General features: G+C 46.5%; 1 long non-coding RNA gene across 1 annotated transcript; it reads left to right on the plus strand.

Moving 5' to 3' along the window:
- The first annotated feature begins 12,547 nt into the window (after positions 1-12,547).
- Positions 12,548-18,386, plus strand: LOC131381246 (uncharacterized). The gene is made up of 3 exons (XR_009209862.1): positions 12,548-12,671; positions 12,985-13,095; positions 17,512-18,386. It is a non-coding gene; the product is annotated as an uncharacterized LOC131381246 (long non-coding RNA).
- Positions 18,387-18,944: the final 558 nt, after the last annotated feature.

An 18,944-nucleotide genomic window follows, 5' to 3' on the forward strand; every position in this document is an offset into this window, starting at 1 on the left:
ATAAATATATATATAATATATGAATATATTATATTCAGTCAATGAATATTTCATTTATGTCCCCATTTTTAGGCAGGAAATAATTAAATATTAGGTTGGTGCAAAACTAATTGCAGTTTTTGTCATAAAAAAATGTAATGGCAAAAACTACAGTTACTTTTGCACCAACATAATACCATCTTAAATTCAATAGCAGTCGCCGGGCACGGTGGCTCACGCTTGTAATCCCAGCACTTTGGGAGGCCGAGGCGGGCGGATCACAAGGTCAGGAGATCGAGACCACGGTGAAACCCCGTCTCTAATAAAAAATACAAAAAATTAGCCGGGCGCGGTGGCGGGCGCCTGTAGTCCCAGCTATTCGGAGGCTGAGGCAGGAGAATGGCGTGAACCCGGGAGGCGGAGCTTGCAGTGAGCCGAGATTGCACCACTGCACTCCAGCCTGGGCGACAGAGCGAGACTCTGTCTCAAAAAAAAAAAAAAAAAAAACAACAAAAAAAAATTCAATAGCAGTCAGTTCTGTTCATACATTCTTCCCCATCTGTCTCCTGGAGTGCCCTGCAATTGTTTGTCCCAGTGCTAGACGTTGTCAGGGTGGCCTCCTGAAGATGGGGCATCTTCTCTTCTTTAGAATTCAGAATTGAAAGCCCAACCTCTGTGTCTGTGTTCTTACAAAATGAAAAGAATGAAAATCTCTGAGATCCTTTCAGCCATGAGCCTGGCTGCATGGATCACTCTCGGCTCACCCAGCATGGGAAGAGTCAGGCCCAGGTGGAGCTGAACAGGAGGTGCTTGCACTGAATCCACGTGGGACCTGGAGAATATTTTACCCTTTGGGGGACACACTGGAAGGTTGTGACAATGGTCTCAGCCAGTCTGTGTAACCTCAATTGCTGTAGACCAGCCCAAGGGTACCACCGGCCCTTCCCTAAGCATGTCCTGTCCTTCCCCACTTTGGTCTTGGCTCTTACTAATTCTCTCTCAGTCCCATCTTCTGTTACATCTTCATCTCTTGAAGTCCTCTCTCTCCTTTGAGGCCCAACCCCTGTGGCATCCCTTCTCCAAAGCCTTTCCTAGAATTCCCCATTGGTTTCATTTCTTTCCCTTTCCTTGAAGCCCGTTAGCTTTGTGCACCTCTCTCACAAGCCTTATGGTGTCTACTTTGTATTAATGTTATTTGAGGTCCTATCTTAGCTCTCTGGTGATATTATCGGCCACTTCATTCATTTGCTCAGCAAGCATTCACTGAGCGTGTGATACGTGCTTCACACATCTAGCCTGACATATCAGCGCCTACTCTTCTAGGTGCTGAAGATTCAGTGACAGCAGAACACACTTCCTTCTTGCATCGAGCTTACAACCCAACAGGAAGGAGAGCAGACCAAAAACAAGAGAGCAAATCAATACATGCGATAAGGTCATGTAGTGATAACAGCTGCTAGAACGAAAGCATGTACTAGATAGGAAGTGATGCGGGGCCCGAGGTAGAGAATAATGCATACTCATTAGCCCAGCACTGTTCTCATCATCTGTATCTATTAATTTGTCTAATTCTCACAACCACTTCATGCATACAGTACCCCTACTGATCCCACTTCAGAAAGTAGTTGAGTCCCAGAGTGGTTAGGACACTTGCCCAAGCACACACAGCTGGTCAATAGCAGAGCTGTGCCTTCCTCTGAGCCCCTGCTTGCAGCCAGCACACGCACTCTGAGATCGCCTGGTCACCCTTTGTTCCTCTCATCATGGCCACAACAGTGGCAACATAGCAGAAGTTCTAGCACTGACTGTGGGGTCTGGCAACCATAGGATGAACTGTAAGGGCCTCAGAGCAGCCCTGGGACCCTGGCTGCAGAGCTCCTATGGCACAATTTAGGTGGTGCTCGTGGCTGCAGAGTTGCTGTTCTGGTTATCTATTACCATGTAAGCAATCACCCCAAAACTTAGGGGCTTAAACCAGGATCAACATTCGTTTTGCTTTTGAAAGTACAATTTGTGCAGGGTTTGGCAGGGACAATCATTTCTGCTTCACTCACCGTTGGTTGAGTGGCTTGAAAGCTGGGGGCTAGGATCGTCTGAGGCCTGCTTGCTCATGTGGCTGGCGGTTGATACTGGCTCTTGGCTGCGACCTTAGCTGGGGCCATGGCCAGACACCGCGACATGGTTTTCCCATGGGACTGCCTGGCTTCCTCACAACATGGAGGCGAGGTCCCAAGGGAGAATATTGAGAGAGGGAAGGAAGGAGAGAGAGAGAGAGAGACAGAGAGACAGAGAAGAGAGAGACAGAGAGACACATGCAGAGAGAGGGAGACAGAGAGACAGATAGATATACAGACAGAGAGAAGGAGAGAGAAAAAGAGAGAAAGAGAAGTCAGGCGAAAGTTGTATCACCTGGAAATGATAGAGCATCTCTACCGCCACGTGCTATTCATTAAGAGAGAGTCACTAAGGCTGGCCCATATTCAAGGAGGGGTGGTGATTAGACTCCTCCTTCCATGAGGGGACTGTCTAAGAAGTTTTGCTTATGTTTTAGAACCAGTACAGTGGCACACTCAGTTCCTCATCTTTCCCAGAGGTTCTATGAGCTGACTAATACTTAAAAAATAAATTCCTCTTAGATTTCAGATATCTGGAGTCTGAAGTGGTTTCTATTATCTTTTTTTTTTTTTTTTTTGAGACTAGTCTCACTCTGTAGCCCAGGCTGGAGTGCAGTGGCATGTTCTCGGCTCACTGCAACCTCCGCCTCTTGGGTTCAAGTGATTCTCATGTCTCAGCCACCCGAATAGCTGAGACTACAGGTGCGCACTACACACCTGGCTAATTTATTTTTATTTTTATTTTTAGTAGAGACGGGGTTTCGCCATGTTGGCCAAGCTGGTCTCGAACTCCTGGCCTCAAGAGATCCACCCACCTTGGCCTTCCAAAGTGCTGGGATTACTCTATTGTCTTATATGAAGAAGTAAGGGTGGGGTCAGGCTGCCCACTCACGTCTGTCTGATTCCAAAATCTGTTCTCCAAATCCTACCTTACTCGTCTCCTGGAGGGTACAAGAATAGAGCTCTCATGGCTGATGCATTCATTCATGCAACCAACAAAAACTCAAATGTGTAGCGAGCATTTCCCATTCGTTGGGGCCTGAGGATGCAACAGCAGACACACCTCTCTGTGTGACGTTTACAGCCTGGTGAGAGGTACCACAGGCAGCAAGGCTGTTACCATGCAGGGTGATGAGAACTGAAATAAGGACATGTCGGGATCACAGGAAGTGCACCTAACCCACGGGAGTCAGGAGATTGGGAAGGTGTCCCAGGGAAGTGACATCAACTCTGGGGCTTGAAGAGTGGGTTTGAATGAATTAGGCCAGTGGTGGTGGTGGAAGAATGTTCCAGCTGAGAGAGCAGGATGTGCAAAGGCCCTGAGCCTGCTCCATTACAGGTGTGAGTGAGTTGTGTCTGGCTGGGACACTGTGGGTGGAGCAAGGGGGAGACAGAGACACGAGGCTGAAGAGGTGCGTTGGGGAGAGGTCATGTAGGGCCTTTGGTAGCCTTGTCACCTAATTAAGGACAACCACAATACTGGACATTGGACCTACTTGAGGGTAGAGGTGGAATAATTTGGTAAAGGCAGGGGCTCACATTTAAACTCTGAGCATCCAAATAATTACATCAGAATATCATCCAGAAACTGCCTTTACTGATACCCATCTGTTCATTTCACAAATATTTATTGAGTGCCAACTACATTCCAGGCAAATCCTAGCAGAATCTGATGAAAAGGACAGATAGTATGGTAGTATTTATTTTTCTGTGACCTATAAGGAGAAAGTTGCTGGCTTCACAGTCACGCTGTGGTCAGGAGACGATGCCAAATTAATGCCAGCAGTGCAGTGAAAAATGCTAGCTGACCTGAGACACAGACGTGGTACCCTCCAGCTAGTCAGGGAACTTAACCTTGGCTATGAATGGGCAAAACCAACTGGCTGCCTTCCTGTCATGGAAGCACAAAAGCAACAGGCATTTCTTTTTACCAGACGGGAGCAGCAAACAAGTGTCCCATTGGCTTTTTGGATTGATAGTTTGGCAGGAGTAGACGGAGATGAAATCTCTGCTTGATTGAAGCCATGTGAGAAACGGAGAGGGGCTAATGATGCATGTGGACCTGTAGCCAGACCACCTCTGATGGTGGTTTCTAGACTCCATCCATTCAGTGTTAGGGACGCCTATAAGTTACCTCATGCAGGGAGCTGTAGGGGAGAACTGGGCCACTCAACCCTGGTTTGCACAGTTGTGTGTACTGATTCCGCATCAACAGTTTCAGAAATAAGTTAAAATTTAAAACTCATGCTCTAAAGTTTCATTGATCTAGATCAACACGGCAAGTGACTCTGTTCCAATGCTTGAGGACAAGGCAAGTGGGTGGGAGAGTGAGAGGCTGAGAAACTTGGGCATCTGCACTACACAGGAGATGATGTCCTTGTGTTTCAACTTGTGACCCACCTGAGACTCCACTGTGATCACTTGCAGTGAATACAAAGTAGATCATTAACCTGTGACCCGAATGACACAGTGTAAAGGCGTCATCAAAATAGGCAATGGATGTGAAATAAGATTGATGGCCTACATAAAGGTCAGTGCTGTTATGATCTCTTTTCATATTTAGCCAATCATCAGAGGATTTGAAGGGATAAGGTGGAATGCAGGAGTACATAGATTCGCCTTACTGGTTTCAAGAGACTGGATATATTTCATGATTAAGCCTTATGATCTTTGTTGAAGAAGCCTGACTTCGGAGACTGTAAATGAGATAGCCAAGAAGCAAGCTGACATTTACAGATTACAAGATTTTGGTTGGGTGCAGTGGCTCATGCCTATAATCCCATCACTTTGGGAGGCCGAGGTGGAAGGATTGCTTGAGCCCAGGAGTTCAAGACCAGCCTGGGCAACATAGGGAGACCTCATCTCTACAAAAAAAAAAAAAAAATTAACCAGGTCTGGTGGTGTGCACCTGTGATCCTAGCTACTTGGGAGACTGAGGTGGGAGGGTTGCTTAAGCTGCTTCAGCCTCCGAAAGTACTGGGGTTACAGGTGTGAGCCACCATGCCTGGCCCATTTATGCCTTTTCAATATGCTGAAGTACCTTAAAGTAAGTCCCCAAAATCATGTCATTAAATCTCTACACACTTCAGTACATATTAATAGCTCTGAAAATGGTACCGTTTTCTTATGTAACCATAATACAGTTATTTTGCCTCTCAAAGTACACACTATTTCTTTGGTAATATACTAGATGTAATATTCAGTCCATAATAAAATGTACTTACTTGACTCCAAAATGTCTCTTTATTGTTGGTTGGCACAAATCAGGATTTGAGCAGGTTCTCCCCGTGACAATTTGTTGTTACATCTTGTGTTATTAAATCTACCGTAGTCTCCATTATTTTCTCTTTAATCCCACTTCCCTTGGTTTGTTGCAGACACCAGGTCGATTGTCCTGGAGAATGTTCCACATTCAGCATTTGTCTGCATGCTTCCTTATGGTGTCATGCTCTTGTCCCTGTATTCCAGGTGAGTGGAAGTTAGCTGGAGAAGTTTGATTAAATTCAGGATCAACTTTTTGTGATAAGAGTATTTGCTAGCTGGTGCTATGTGCATTTGCATGGCATCAGGAGGCAGATGATATCTAGTTGAAAACAGGACTTTGGATTTTACAAGCTATGCTTTGGTAAGGAAAGGAACACATTTAAAGGTAAGAAAGTGATAAGTGTTATGGGGCAAAATGCTGCAGGGTAGGGGGCTGGGATTGCTGGGCAGAAGATGTTACAATTTTGAATAGAGAAGTTGAGGCAGATCTCACTGAGAAGGTATAATAGGCCACTCTTGTACTGCTATAAAGAAACACCTGAGACTGGGTAATTTATAAATAAAAGATGTTTAATTGGCTCACCGTTCTACAGGCTGTGCAAGAAGCATGGCGACTTCTGTTTCTGGGGAGGCCTCAGGAAACTTACAATCATGGTGGGAAGAGAAGGGGAAGCAGGCACATCTTACAGCTCGAGCAGGAGGAAGAGAGAGGGAAGGAGGGACTATACAGTTTTGTTTTTTTTTTTTTGAGACAGAGTCTGGCTCTGTCACCCAGGCTGAAGTGCAGTGGTGCGATCTGGGCTCACTGCAAGCTCCACCTCCCGGGTTCACGCCATTCTTCTGCCTCAGCCTCTCCGAGTAGCTGGGACTACAGGCGCCCGCCACCATGCCTGGCTAATTTTTTTGTATTTTTAGTAGAGATGGGGTTTCACTGTGGTCTCGATCTCCTGACCTCATGATCCGCCCGCCTTGGCCTCCCAAAGTGCTGGGATTACAAGCGTGAGCCACCACGCCCGGCGGGACTACACAGTTTTAAACAACCAGATCTCACAAGAACTCACTCGCCATCAACACAGTACCAAGTGGGGAAATCCACCCCCATGATCTAATCATCTCCCACCAGGCCCCACCTTCCCAACACTGGGAATTACAAATTGACATGAGATTTGGGCAGGGACACAGATCCAAATCATGTCCAAAGGTAATGTCTGAGCAAAGACATGGGGGAGCTGAGGGAGGGAGCCAGGAGGATATCTGGGGATTCATGTTCCAGGGAGAGGACAGAGTTAATGCAAAGGCCCTGCGTATTTGGGGAACAGAGAATGGGGAGTGGGGCTGGCATGCATGGAATGGAGCAGCTAGAGGGGAAGTTGAACTGAAGGTCCCAGAAGGATGGACAGGGGTAGATGGTATAGGGCCTCGGAGCATCGTAGACTTTGACTTTGACTCTGAATGCTATAGAGGAGCCCCTGGAGGGTTCAGGGTTCAGAGCAGGGAGCTGACTTGATCTGACTTGGGTTTTTAAGGAGCTGTTTGACTGCTGTGCAAAGAAGAGATTGTGTAGGGCTGGGAGACAGAGCGAGGCGGCTGTGAGAATCCAGGCAGCACACGATGGGGGACCTGCCGGAGGTGCTGGCGATGGAGGTGTGAGAAGCAGTCATATTCTGGATATATTTAGAAGTTTAGGATTTGCCGACAGATTGGATGTGAGGTGAAAGGGAGAGAGAGTGGAGTTAAAGATGCCTCCAAGGTTTTAGCCTGAGCCACAGCTGCCAATCAGTGAGGTGGGAAAGACTACACTGACATTTTAGGTACCATCTGCTAGTTCTGCAATGTCACGACCTGCTTGGTCGTCTGCAGGTGGGTTTATTGCTTTTCATTTCTACCAAAAACGTCCTGTCCATTCCAGCCTTTGGCAGAACTTCTCACTGAGAGCCCTGGCTCTAATCCTACTGGAAAATCAGCTACTTTTTTTTTCCTTCCAGCTTTACTGAGGTATAATTGACAAATAAAAATTGTATATATTTAAGATGTACAACATGATGTTTTGATATATGTATATATCATGAAATGATTACCACAATCCAGCTAATTAGCATATACATCACTCATATGGTTACTTTTTGTGTGTGTGGTGAGAAACTTAAGATATTAAGTGTTCTACTGTCTTAGCAATTTCAGGTATATAACACATTATTGTTAATTATAGTCACCACACTGTATGTTAGGTCTCTGGAACTTGTTCATCTTGTACTTGCAAGGCTGTGCTCTTCAACCAACATCTCCCCATTTCCCCCGAGTCCTAGGAACCACCATTCTATTCTGCTTCTATGTATTTGACTGTTTTGGATTCCATATATAAGTAATATCATGCAGTATTTTTCTTTCAGTGTCTGGCTTATGTCATTGAGCACCAGGTCCTCCAGGTTCATCCGAGTTGTCATAAATGGCAGGATCTCCTTTTTGAAGGCTGAACGATATTCTATTGTAATTTATGGAAAACAGTATGCACGTTCCTCAAGAAATTAAAGAAAGAACTACCACATGGTCCCGCAGTCTCTCTTCTGGTATATATACCCAAAGGAAATGAAATCAGTGCCTCAAAGAGATGTCTGCACTCATATTCATTGCAGTATAACTCACAATTGCCCAGACATGGAGATAATCACCTGTTTTCCATAAGATTAATGTTTGGTTTGTCCATGGAGATCTCCCTCAGGGGTCATTCATTTTGAGTGCTTGTTTAGGAGATGGAGAAAGTGTTTTTGGAAAAGGGTGGAAGATGAAAAACATTCTCAAATATACGACTAGATAGAGATTCTTTCAGAATGGATGCTGGGTAAACCACTATTTATATTCATAAGCTTTCAGTACAGTCGATGGCTGGTAATTGGGAGATGGGAGGGGTTTCTCAACGGATGGATGACCTTGGTTACATCACGTGACCTTCCCAGGCATCAGTTTCTATCACCTTAAAGTGGAAATCATACAGCAGCTATCTGGGAGAGCAGAGATGAGGATTACATGAGATAACCCATATAATAACTCAATAAATGGTTATTATAATTGGCAAAATAAGGATATTATTTTATGTGACTTTTCCCAACTTTCCCCCCAAAAATGGCTGCTCCCATATATGTGTATGAGTATATCATACATGTATACATACACACACACACACACACACACACACACACACACACACACATATACATGTAACCTTGAGGTAGGTTCTGGCTCTGTTGCCCAGGCTAGGGTGTAGTGGCATGATCTCAGCTCACTGAAGCCTCTGCCTCCTGGGCTTAAGTGATCCTCCCACCTTAGCCTCCTGAATAGCTGGGACTACAGGTGCACACCACCATGCCTGACTAATTTTTGTATTATTTTAGGAAGAGATGGGGTCTTGCCATGTTGCCCAGGCTGGTCTCTAATTCCTGGGCTCGAGTGATCCTCCCACCTCCACCTCCCAAAGAGCTGGGATTACAGGTGTGAGCCACCTCACCCAGCCTAGACATATGTATTTTTTAATGTGTGTTTTTAAAACTACTTTTAATTTTAGGTCCATCCTTTAGAGTTGAGCTCTCTCTTCTTAAATCACTTCTGTTTCAGTGATTTAAAAAAATACGAATATGCTATTTTTACCTTAATTCCAGCCTCTCCCACTCCAAACATATTATACTCATTGCATTGCATTTCCAAGGTCATTTTGGAATGCCTCTGGAAATACAGCTCATCATTTGCAGAATGGCTTTGCTTCCTTGCTCAAAGGCCAGGCTAAAGATGGGTTATGTGACATTGCAGTGCATTTCCCGAAAATCCACGGATGATCTCTGACAGGACAACTTGATCTTTCCGATAGCATTTGGAAGCCCATTAAAATGTTCAAGCATGCTGGTTTATTTTACTGTTCAGATGAAATGACATTTATTTGAATATTATTTAGTAAATATTTAGAGATTTAGTTGTCTTTTGAAATTAGAATTGAAGTTTAAATTTCTAGGTACTTTAAATTGCTTTTACAACTGAATTTCTAAATGGCATAGGAAAGACAGAATAAAAACCTTAACAAGTGGCCAAAACTGAAAGCATCCTACAAAGCCAAACATGGAAGATGCTTTTTTTTTTTTTTTGATACGAAGTCTTGCTCTGTTGCCAGGCTGGAGTGCAGTGGCGCGATCTCAGCTCACTGCAACCTCTGCCTCCCAGTTTCAAGTGATTCCCCTGCCTCAGCCTCTGGAGTAGCTGGGACTACAGGCGTGCGCCACCACACCCGGCTAATTTTTTTCTGTTTTAGTAGAGACGGTGTTTCACCATGTTGGCCAGGATGGTCTCAATCCCCTGACCTTGTGATCTGCCTGCCTTGGCCTCCCAAAGTGCTGGGATTACAGGCGTGAGCCACCTCGCCCGGCCAGAAGATTTTTTTTTTTAACAAGAAAACAGCATCATCAAAAGTAAGGGCATATACATTTGCCTCCTCTGCCTCACATTTTGTGCAAGACTACTTGAAGTAATGGAATTTTCCTAGAAATTTCTTGTTAATGTCTTCGCTTACATTCTGAAAATGTTCCCAAGAACCAGTGAAATACTGTTAGGATTGCTGACTAGTTTTTTTCTTTGTAATCAATTTCTATTGAAGAAGAGTCATTGAATTAGTGGGGTAATTTACTATCACTCACTTTTGGCAGCCTTGAGTGTATATTTGCAGAACCACAAGATAACGGCAAAGAAAGTCCTTGGACACAGGCTCTGTGAGCATCAAACCTCTCCAACCGGACCCATGGGAGCTGCGGTGAGCATATATGTCCTAAAGTGATATGGCACCAACCTTGTGAATTGTTTGCTTATGTTTTTCTAAAATTTCTACTGCTTAGTTTCAATTACATTTTTCCTAGCATGGAGTAATAAAAACTTTTTATAATGGAGAATTTCAAGCATATTTTTGAAAATTAGTTTCAAAAGTAGACCGTATAGTTTTATGAATTTCTATGTCCCCACTAGCCAGCTCCAACCATTATTCCCACACAGCCGGTCTTGTCTCATCTATAAGCCCAGTCTGCTAAGGTATTTTGAAGCAAATCCAGACTTTATATTATTCTATCCATAAGTATCTTACAAGATAAATGAAAAGGACTTTTAAAAAACAATAACAATACAGAACAAAGGACATTTATTTTGGATCCTGGCTTGTGGAAGGGAGATAATTCCAGAATTATTTTGTCACTATTGACTTGCTACCTGGGTCGTGCTTGCCCCATTCAACAAAAGAGTGTACATTAGCTATTCTGTTTCTATGCTCTGGGCCTGTATTTTGAAAAGAGGGTTTATGTATTCAACAAATATTTGCTAATTCCTACTACAAGCCAGGACTGTGCTATGCACTGGGGATTCAGAGATAAAACACCTCAAACTGGGAGAGAATCAGAAGAATCAGTCTCAATACAAACATAAATATAAATACAGCCCGATCCACTTTATGGCAGTGGTACGTACAGGTTGTTTTGTGTCTGAGATGTATTTCTTTCTCTTGCCCACAATTTAAAAAGGCACCTCGATTGTGATTACATTTCAAGTGTTGATTAGGAATCAATTTAGGCTATATAATATGTAGCCCATTTTAGGTATCTAAGGTTTATCAGAAATTAACTCATTAACTAAAGATGCCTTTATCAGCGCCTGCAACTCCAGTGAACCAGTTTGAATTGGTTCCCTTCAATTTCCTCCCCAACTCTGCACTCATTGCTCTGATTTGGTAGTGGAAACACATCAAATGAGTTCTGTTCTTGCAGGTGAGGGAGGGACGAGAGAGGGGACACAAGATGAAAGGCAGGGAGGAGGAGAGTCTCCCAATCGCAACCTCTGGGAGTTTCACGCTTATCATCTGGGGTCCAGTTGGCCTGAGGCCGGTGGGCGGTGGCAGCGGCCTCCTTGGGGCAGGGGTTCCTCACTCTTTTCCCTCCCCTCTTTTTCCTCCATTTGTCTCCTTGGGTCCCTGGCACCTGCTGAGTGAGAAGCCCGGATCTGTTTTAGAAACTGCTGCTCTCTGGCCCAAGAAGGGCAGCGGCCTCGGGATTAGGGAATGGAGGGATGGCTGTTTCCGGGATCGCCCCTCTCCCTCTGCCCGTGTGCAGCCTTGTGTGCTCAACCCTCCACCCCAGGGGCCCTGAGACTACTGTCATGAGGCCCAGGCCCTGAGCTGCAGAGCTGGTTAATTAGCGCTGGAGCCCAGGAAGCCCCATCTGTTCCCAGCACTTGTGTTGCTCTGATCTCTCCATTTCCCTGACTCCCAGGCCAGGGAGAGTTTTCGCCCTCCTACCCTGCAATCCCTGGAGATGCGCTCCCCCCAACCCCAGCCCAAAGTGCCTTTTCATGGGGCTGTAAGGCAGCTGTCACGAGGTAAATCCCACTCTTCACCCCGCCAGCAGGACAGGTAGGGACAGGTGGGAGTGATATGGGAGGAAGCAGCTCCCGCTGGTGACTGCCGGACCCTCTCCTTGCTGGCCACAGACCCTGGGACCACTTCCCTACTTGATCCAGAGCAGGTCCAGCCCCCCTCCACAGGGACCTTTATATGGGGATCCTGGAATTTTAGTTGGGTTCCCCTAAATGCAGACCCTGACACAAGGTCTTGGGCATAGGAGGTTTATCTGAAGGGACCCCAGGAAGCAGGAGTGAGGGAGAAGGAAGCAGGAAACAGAAGTAAAGGTCACTACTGAGATTGCTGCTGGAGGCAACAGGGGTCTTGCAGGTGAGAAAAATGTCCTTACGAGAGAAGCTGCCTTGGTGGGTTTGGAATGTGTGAAGAATTGGCAGGCGTGCTCATCATCAACTAAGTGGACAGGTGAAAGCTGGAGGGGCTCTGCAGAAGCCCTGAGTTGCACTAAAATCTGTACTAATCCAAATAGTGGGTCTAGATTCCCTCTCCTACTCAAAATGACTTAAACTCCTCCGATTTAGCAAATACTGGTTGAACATCTACTGTATTTAATGGACTGTAAGAGACCATTGACTGTAAGGCATGCCGTTATTTTAAGAGGCTCTAAGAAAAGAGCTTCCAACTCAGCTATGACACTCTATGAAACGTAAGACTTTCCTAGGTCAGAAACACAGAAGTGTAAAAAGAATGTTGGTCTCGGGATGGGTACCATGTGCACTGTAGCTTGATGGGCATAGTGGGGCATTGTGACATAGAAACTGCTCTTGTTCCCAGCAGAGGAGAAAAAGCATGTAAAGCAATGGCAGTGATAACAAGCAAAAACAGGACAGGGGAGAAAGCCAAGAGTCTTCAGACCACAAGAGAAGGAGAGATTAATTCTGGTAGGGAGGTATCAAGGAGGCCTTCCTGGATGAGGGGGTGGCATCTGAGCTGGGCTCAGGAAAAGGTGGGGCTTGAACTATTGGGGATGAAGGGAAAGGCATTCCCGGCAAGTGGGAACAGCACAGGCAAAGGCTCTGAGAGGTCCTAGAAATAAAGTTATTGCACTTTTGGAGGGTTGTAAGATTTATGGGTGAGGATAAGGAAAAAGTAGAGAATTAGAAAAGCAATGAACTTACCCTTTTACCCAGAAATCCCCCCTCCTAAGTGCATGGCCAAGAGAAATTTGCCCTCAAGTGCACCTTTTCCCTTTAGGAAAATCCACCTGGATGGACAGCAGCAGAGGGAGGAGGAGGCAGGACAGACCAGAAGAGAGACAATGAGGTTCTGAACCTAGATGGTGGCCAAGGGAGCAGAGGAGGGCAGGTGAATTGCGCTGTAGGGGATACTGCAGCAGGAGGGTTGACTGGACTCAGCAACTGGGGAGGGAGTAGGCAAAAAGAGAGCCTGGGAACTTAGGACAAGAAGCAGGGTATTTTTTTTTTTTCAAGGGAGGGGTAAGCAACAATGAATTACTTGTTCTTACACATGGAACTCTCCAGGGCACTACACCTGCATTTAAATCACTTGGCTCCTGGGACATGGCTCTCCTCCCATTTCTCTTTCTGTCTACTCCCTCTTCATTTGTCCTCTGCCCTCTTGGTATGACAGTTCCTTGGGGCTCTGTCTCCAGGTCAGGAGGCCCTTGCCCTGCAATCACCCTTCCTGGGAGCCTTCACTTCACCTGTGATCTCAAGACCTCTCCCTCCTGCCTGACTCGCGCCGAGCTTGTGGAACATCTTCCCTAGGGTCGCAGTCCATTCGATGAGGCATTTTCCCCATGAAATCCCTTACCTTTGGGAATCTCTTCTTTTCCTCGTGCTCTCTATATGGGTGGATGGAGAACCGCTCTCCACGTGGTTACTCGGTCCAGAAGGGCGGCTGTCTGTCCAAATGTGCCTCTTCCTTTCACTTCCTCTATCCAATCAGCTTCTTCTGCCCACCTCCCTTTCATGCTCCTTTCACATGCTCTTGGCTCACCATTTTTTTCTTTAATTTTTTAGAGACAGGGTCTCGCTGTATCACTCAGGCTAGAGTGTGCTGGCATGACCATGGCTCACTGCAGCCTTGACCTCCTGGGCTCAAGCTATCCTCCTGCCTCAGCCTCCTGAGTAGCTGGGACCACAGGCACGCACCACCATGCCTGGCTAATTTTTTATTTTTTGTAGACAGGGGTCTCTTTCTTGCCCAAGCTGGTCTTGAACTCCTGGCCTCAAGCAATCCTCCTGCCTTGGCCTCCCAAATTGCTGGGATTGCAGGTGTTTGCCACTGCGCCTGACCTGGCTCGCCTTTTTTGCTTCTGGGCATTGCTCTGGCAACCGCAACAACAAGCTGTCACCTGACAGCTGTGGCAGTGGGTATCTGCTGTGGCAGGCTTTCTGTCCAAGCCTGCGGGGACTTGCCTAGCTATTCTGGCTTGTGTGTAAACTTGGAAGCTCAAGGGAGGTGGCTTTCCTTGGGGGCAAACTTTGACCAATAGGGGCAAGAGCTGATGAGCTCATCTTCCTTCCATCCATGTCTTGGATGGACAGTTGTGAGGCATCTTTCACACGCTTCCTCAGGGGGTCTCCAGGGGATCCAGTCCCAGCAGCCCATGGAGGTAACCAGGCCAATAACACCACACTGGGATGCCTCTTTCTCCTCCCTCTATTTTTAAAATTTTTAATTTTTAAAATTTTTTGTAGAGATGGGGTCTCCCTATGTTGCCCAGGCTGGTCTTGGCCTCCTGGCCTCAGGCGGTTCTCCTGCTTTAGCCTCTCAAAATGCTGGGATTACAGGTGTGAGCCATCGCACCAAGCCCACCTCCCTCTTTCACTCCTCCCAGCCCCCATTGCTGTTCCTTGGCCTCAATTCCTAAATAGCCTGCACATCGGCACTTGTCACAGGTCCTGCTTCTGCGGGGAGCTCAAGCTAGGACACCCCTGGAACACTCCCCAAGTCTCTTCCTTCCCATCCAGCACCACTTCCCTAAGTCACAGCTGTACCACCTCTCATCTGGACTGCTCACAGCAGGTACCTAGTTGATTTGCCTCTAATCTTGTTCTGTTGTAATCCATTGACACATTTTAGCCAGGATGGTCTGTATTAAATGAAAATCTGTCTATGCCACTTTTCTGCTTTAAGTCCTAGAGAAGAAGCATCTCATTGCCTACAGAATAAATTCCAAGCTCTATAGCATGGAACACTAAACATCTCATTAGCTGGCCTCTCCCACCTTCTCTTTCCTGCCTCATATTTCATTTCTTCCTCCTGTTCAATAGTGTGTTGGCTCCAAGCTGCTTTCAGTTTGTGTGCACGTGCCACACTGTTTCATGTCTGGGTGCTTTTGGTCATGCTCTTGCCTGGATGCCACCACCTTCTTTGGCCTGGCCAATCTCCACATGTTCTTTAAGCCTTGGTGTGAGCATAATCTGTGGCCATCCCGGCTGCCCTGCTATGGTGCTCTGCTTATCCCCACTGTGGCCTGATTCCTCTGTGAAGCAATGCCCTGTTTATCTGAGTTCCTTCAGGGGAGAAACCACATCTAGTTAACTCTAAATCTCCAAATATATAGATATAGATATAGATATATCTCCAAATATATCTATATATATATTTGGAGATTTAGAGGTAAGTAGATATGAGACAGAGTCAGGCTCTGTTGCCCAGGCTGGAGTGCAATGGTGCCATCTCAGCTCACTGCAACCTCCACCTCCTGGGTTCAAGCAATTCTCCTGCCTCAGCCTCCCAAGTAGCTGGGATTACAGGGGTGCACCACCACGCCCGGCTAATTTTTGTATTTTTAGTAGAGATGGGGTTTTGCCCTGTTGCCCAGGCTGGTTTTGAACTCCTGACCTCAAGTGGTCTGCCCACCTTAGCCTCCCAAAGTGCTGGGACTACGGGTGTGAGCCACCATGCCTGGCCAAGAAATATATTTTTGCACTAAATTCTAAATTAAATCCCTATTGACAAAAGCTTTCTGTTGGCCACATTTGTCATGGTCGGTGGTCCCATGGAATTGCAGGCTGCTGAGAAGCACTGGGGAGGAAGGCACGTGGAATTTGTCTTTGGCTGCCCCGGGCAAGAGGGGATGAGACCTTGCCTGTGGGTTGCTTTGCCTTAGCACTGGCCTCCTGGACCAGTGTCTAGGTGGCTCCTCTCTTTTTCATCCAAAGCAGACACTCCACTTTCCAGCACGAAAATCTGCGTTCATTTCTTAGGGCTGCCATAACAAAGTACCCCAAACTGGGTGATTTAGAACAACAGATATTCACTGTCTCACATTTCTGGAGGCAAGAAGTCCAAAATCAAGATGTCAGCAGGGCCAAGCACCCTCCACAGCCTCCATCCTTCCCAGCCTCTTCCAGCTTCTGGAGGGAGGGAGTCACAGTCTCTATCCTTCCTGGCCTCTTCCAGCTTCTGAAGTTGGGGGAGCCACAGCCTTCATCCTTTCTGGCCTCTTCCAGCTTCTGGAGGGAGGGAGGCACAGCCTCTATCTTTCCCGGCCTCTTCTGGCAGCTGGTGGCCAGCAATCCCTGCCATTCCTTGGCCTATGCTTCCATTACTCCACTTCCTGACTCTGTCATCACATGGCCCTCTTCCCTCTGTGTGTCTCCAAATTTTCTTTTTCCTTACAAGGATACCCATCATTAGATTTAGAGCCCACACTAATCCACAATGACCTCATCTTAACTTGATGGCATCTACCAGGACCCTATTTCCAAAGAAGGTCACATTGGCAGGGGCAGGAGATTAGTACTTCACTGGATCATTTTTGGAGGGGACACAATTCAACCCTAAGAACTATGATTCACTGAACACCTTCTTTGAGTCAGGAACTATGGTAGGTAGGTTGCACACAGAATCAGATTTAATTTTCTTAACAATCCCACCAGGTAGCGGGTATTATCACCCTGATTATACATGTGAGGGTACCCAAGTTCAGAGAGGCCACATAGCTCGTTGAGAAGGAAAACCGGGCTGGGCACGGTGGCTCACGCCTGTAATCCCAGCACTTTGGGAGGCCGACGTGGGTGGATCACCTGAGGTCAGGAGTTTGAGACCAGCCTGACCAATATGATGAAACCCTGTCTCTACTAAAAATACAAAAATTAGCCGGGTGTGGTTTTGCATGCCTGTAATCCCAGCTACTCGGAGGCCCGAGGCAGGAGAATCACTTGAACCCGGGAAGGCAGAGGTTGCAGTGAGCTGAGATCACGCCATTGCACTCCAGCCTTCCAGCCTGGGCAACAAGAGCGAAATCCGGTCAAAAAAAAAAAAAAAAGAAAGAAAAAGAAAAAAGAGAAAGAAAATCCGTCGGGCACAGTGTCTCATGCCTGTAATCCCAGTACTTTGGGAGGCGTAATTAGGCAGAGCACTTGAACCCAGGAGATTGAGACCAGTCTGGCCAACATGGCAAAAACCCATCTCTACAAAAACACAAAAATTAGCTGGGACATGGTGGCGTGCACCTGTGGTCCCAGCTACTCAGGAGGCTGAGGTGGGAGGATTGCCTGCGCCAAGTAGGTGAAGGTTGTAGATCACGCCACTGTACTCCAGCCTGGACAACAGTGCCAGACCCTGTCTGAAAAAGAAAAGTAATAAAAGAATAAATAAAGATAAAACCACTCTGTGGTGTGGTCGTGCACTATCAGACCCTGGGCTCTGGGAGCAAGGTGGTTTTGGGGGATACAAAGAAGGAGGCCAGGTCCTTACCTTCAGCAAGCTTAAATCTTTTTAACATCACTTTATTATCTCTCACAGGTGGAGTCAGGATCAAAATACCCAAAGAAAAAGTAAGAATCCATAAACAGGAAACAAATCTGTGATGATGACTGGAGCAGCTCAGAATCAGAACTTGGGCAAGACCTGGGCTGCTTTGATTTTCTGAAGGTCCCGAAATACTAGGGGCAAAAAAGAAAATAAAAAAAGAAAAAAAAGAAGGAATACCAAAAGCAAGTTACATAAAGTATGAGATATATTACATGTTTCCAGTGAACAAGTGAACAGTTTGGCACGTCAAAGACACAATGTCAGAGCTTTAGCCTCAATTGGCAATAACCTGAAAAGCCTGAAACGCAAAGCCTTCTGGAAACGTGAGCTCCAGTTCCGGGATGAACCCTGAAAAGGACAGAGTGAGCCACACGTAGTGGCCGGACCATGGGTGAGGGGTGAGCACTGCTGGGCTCCATTCTGCTGGAAGGACTGACAATCTCCCACTGCACAATAACTGGTGTGAGGGGGCCGGACGGTGTGAGGGTCAGGAAGGGGAGGGTCCACCCAAAGTAGGCTAATGGAGCAGTTGGTGACCCCATTTCCCCAGATTTCAGCCAGAGATATCCCAGATGTCATGGGAGAGCCATTGGATGCTCTCAGCTCTGAATTTTCATGCCTCCGCCACGCTTAGCATCAGAGCAGTGATTTCCATCCAACAGAGCAAAAACCTTTTCATGGGGGACCAAAAGCTTGTGGCTTCAGAATGAATCCAGAAAAAAAAAATCCCTGTTGTGAGGGTGAAAGGAGCTGCCAGCCTCAACACAGCTCCTTGGAGAAGACATTTGAGACTTAAATTCAAGGCAAAGTGGCACTTCACATTCTGTGTTCTGACCTTCTTGGAATAAATGTCTCCACCTGCGGGCGGAACTACCTGGCTCTCCTCCACACCTGCTATATCAGAATCTGGGTGGAGTTAGGGAGGGGTAGAGGTATCCTAGGTAATTTTTTTATAGGCACTAAGGCTGAGGTCCGTTGTTCTAAGCTTTGGGGTGGAGGTAGATGGGGAAGATGAGAGTAAGTTGCCATTTCATGGGTGCTGATTCTTGAGGGCAGAGGAGTCCATTTAAGTGACTGGGAAGGAGGAGGCTCACATGCTGGCTTGGATGGACGGTGTGCCATTTTGCTAAATCTGAAGAATAGAGAGAAGAAGCTTCTGGTGGTTGGTTGAGAAGACTGAGCCAGGCAGCATCCCTGGAGGCTCAAACTAGTAACCGTCCCTGGGCCTTGTATCAACCTGTTGCCTTGCCATTTATTCCAGTTACATTTGCTGTGCAACAAACCACCCCAAAATGTAGTGGCTTAAACAACAATCACTTTATTATCTTTCACACTTACTGTGGGTCATGAATTCAGGAAAGGTTCAGCTGAGCAGTTCTGTCTTGGGGTCCGTCATGTAGCTGCAGTCAGAAGGTAACTAGAAC

Source organism: Hylobates moloch, unplaced genomic scaffold, assembly GCF_009828535.3.
Source record: "Hylobates moloch isolate HMO894 unplaced genomic scaffold, HMol_V3 SCAFFOLD_14, whole genome shotgun sequence".
Classification (NCBI taxonomy): Eukaryota; Metazoa; Chordata; class Mammalia; order Primates; family Hylobatidae; genus Hylobates; species Hylobates moloch.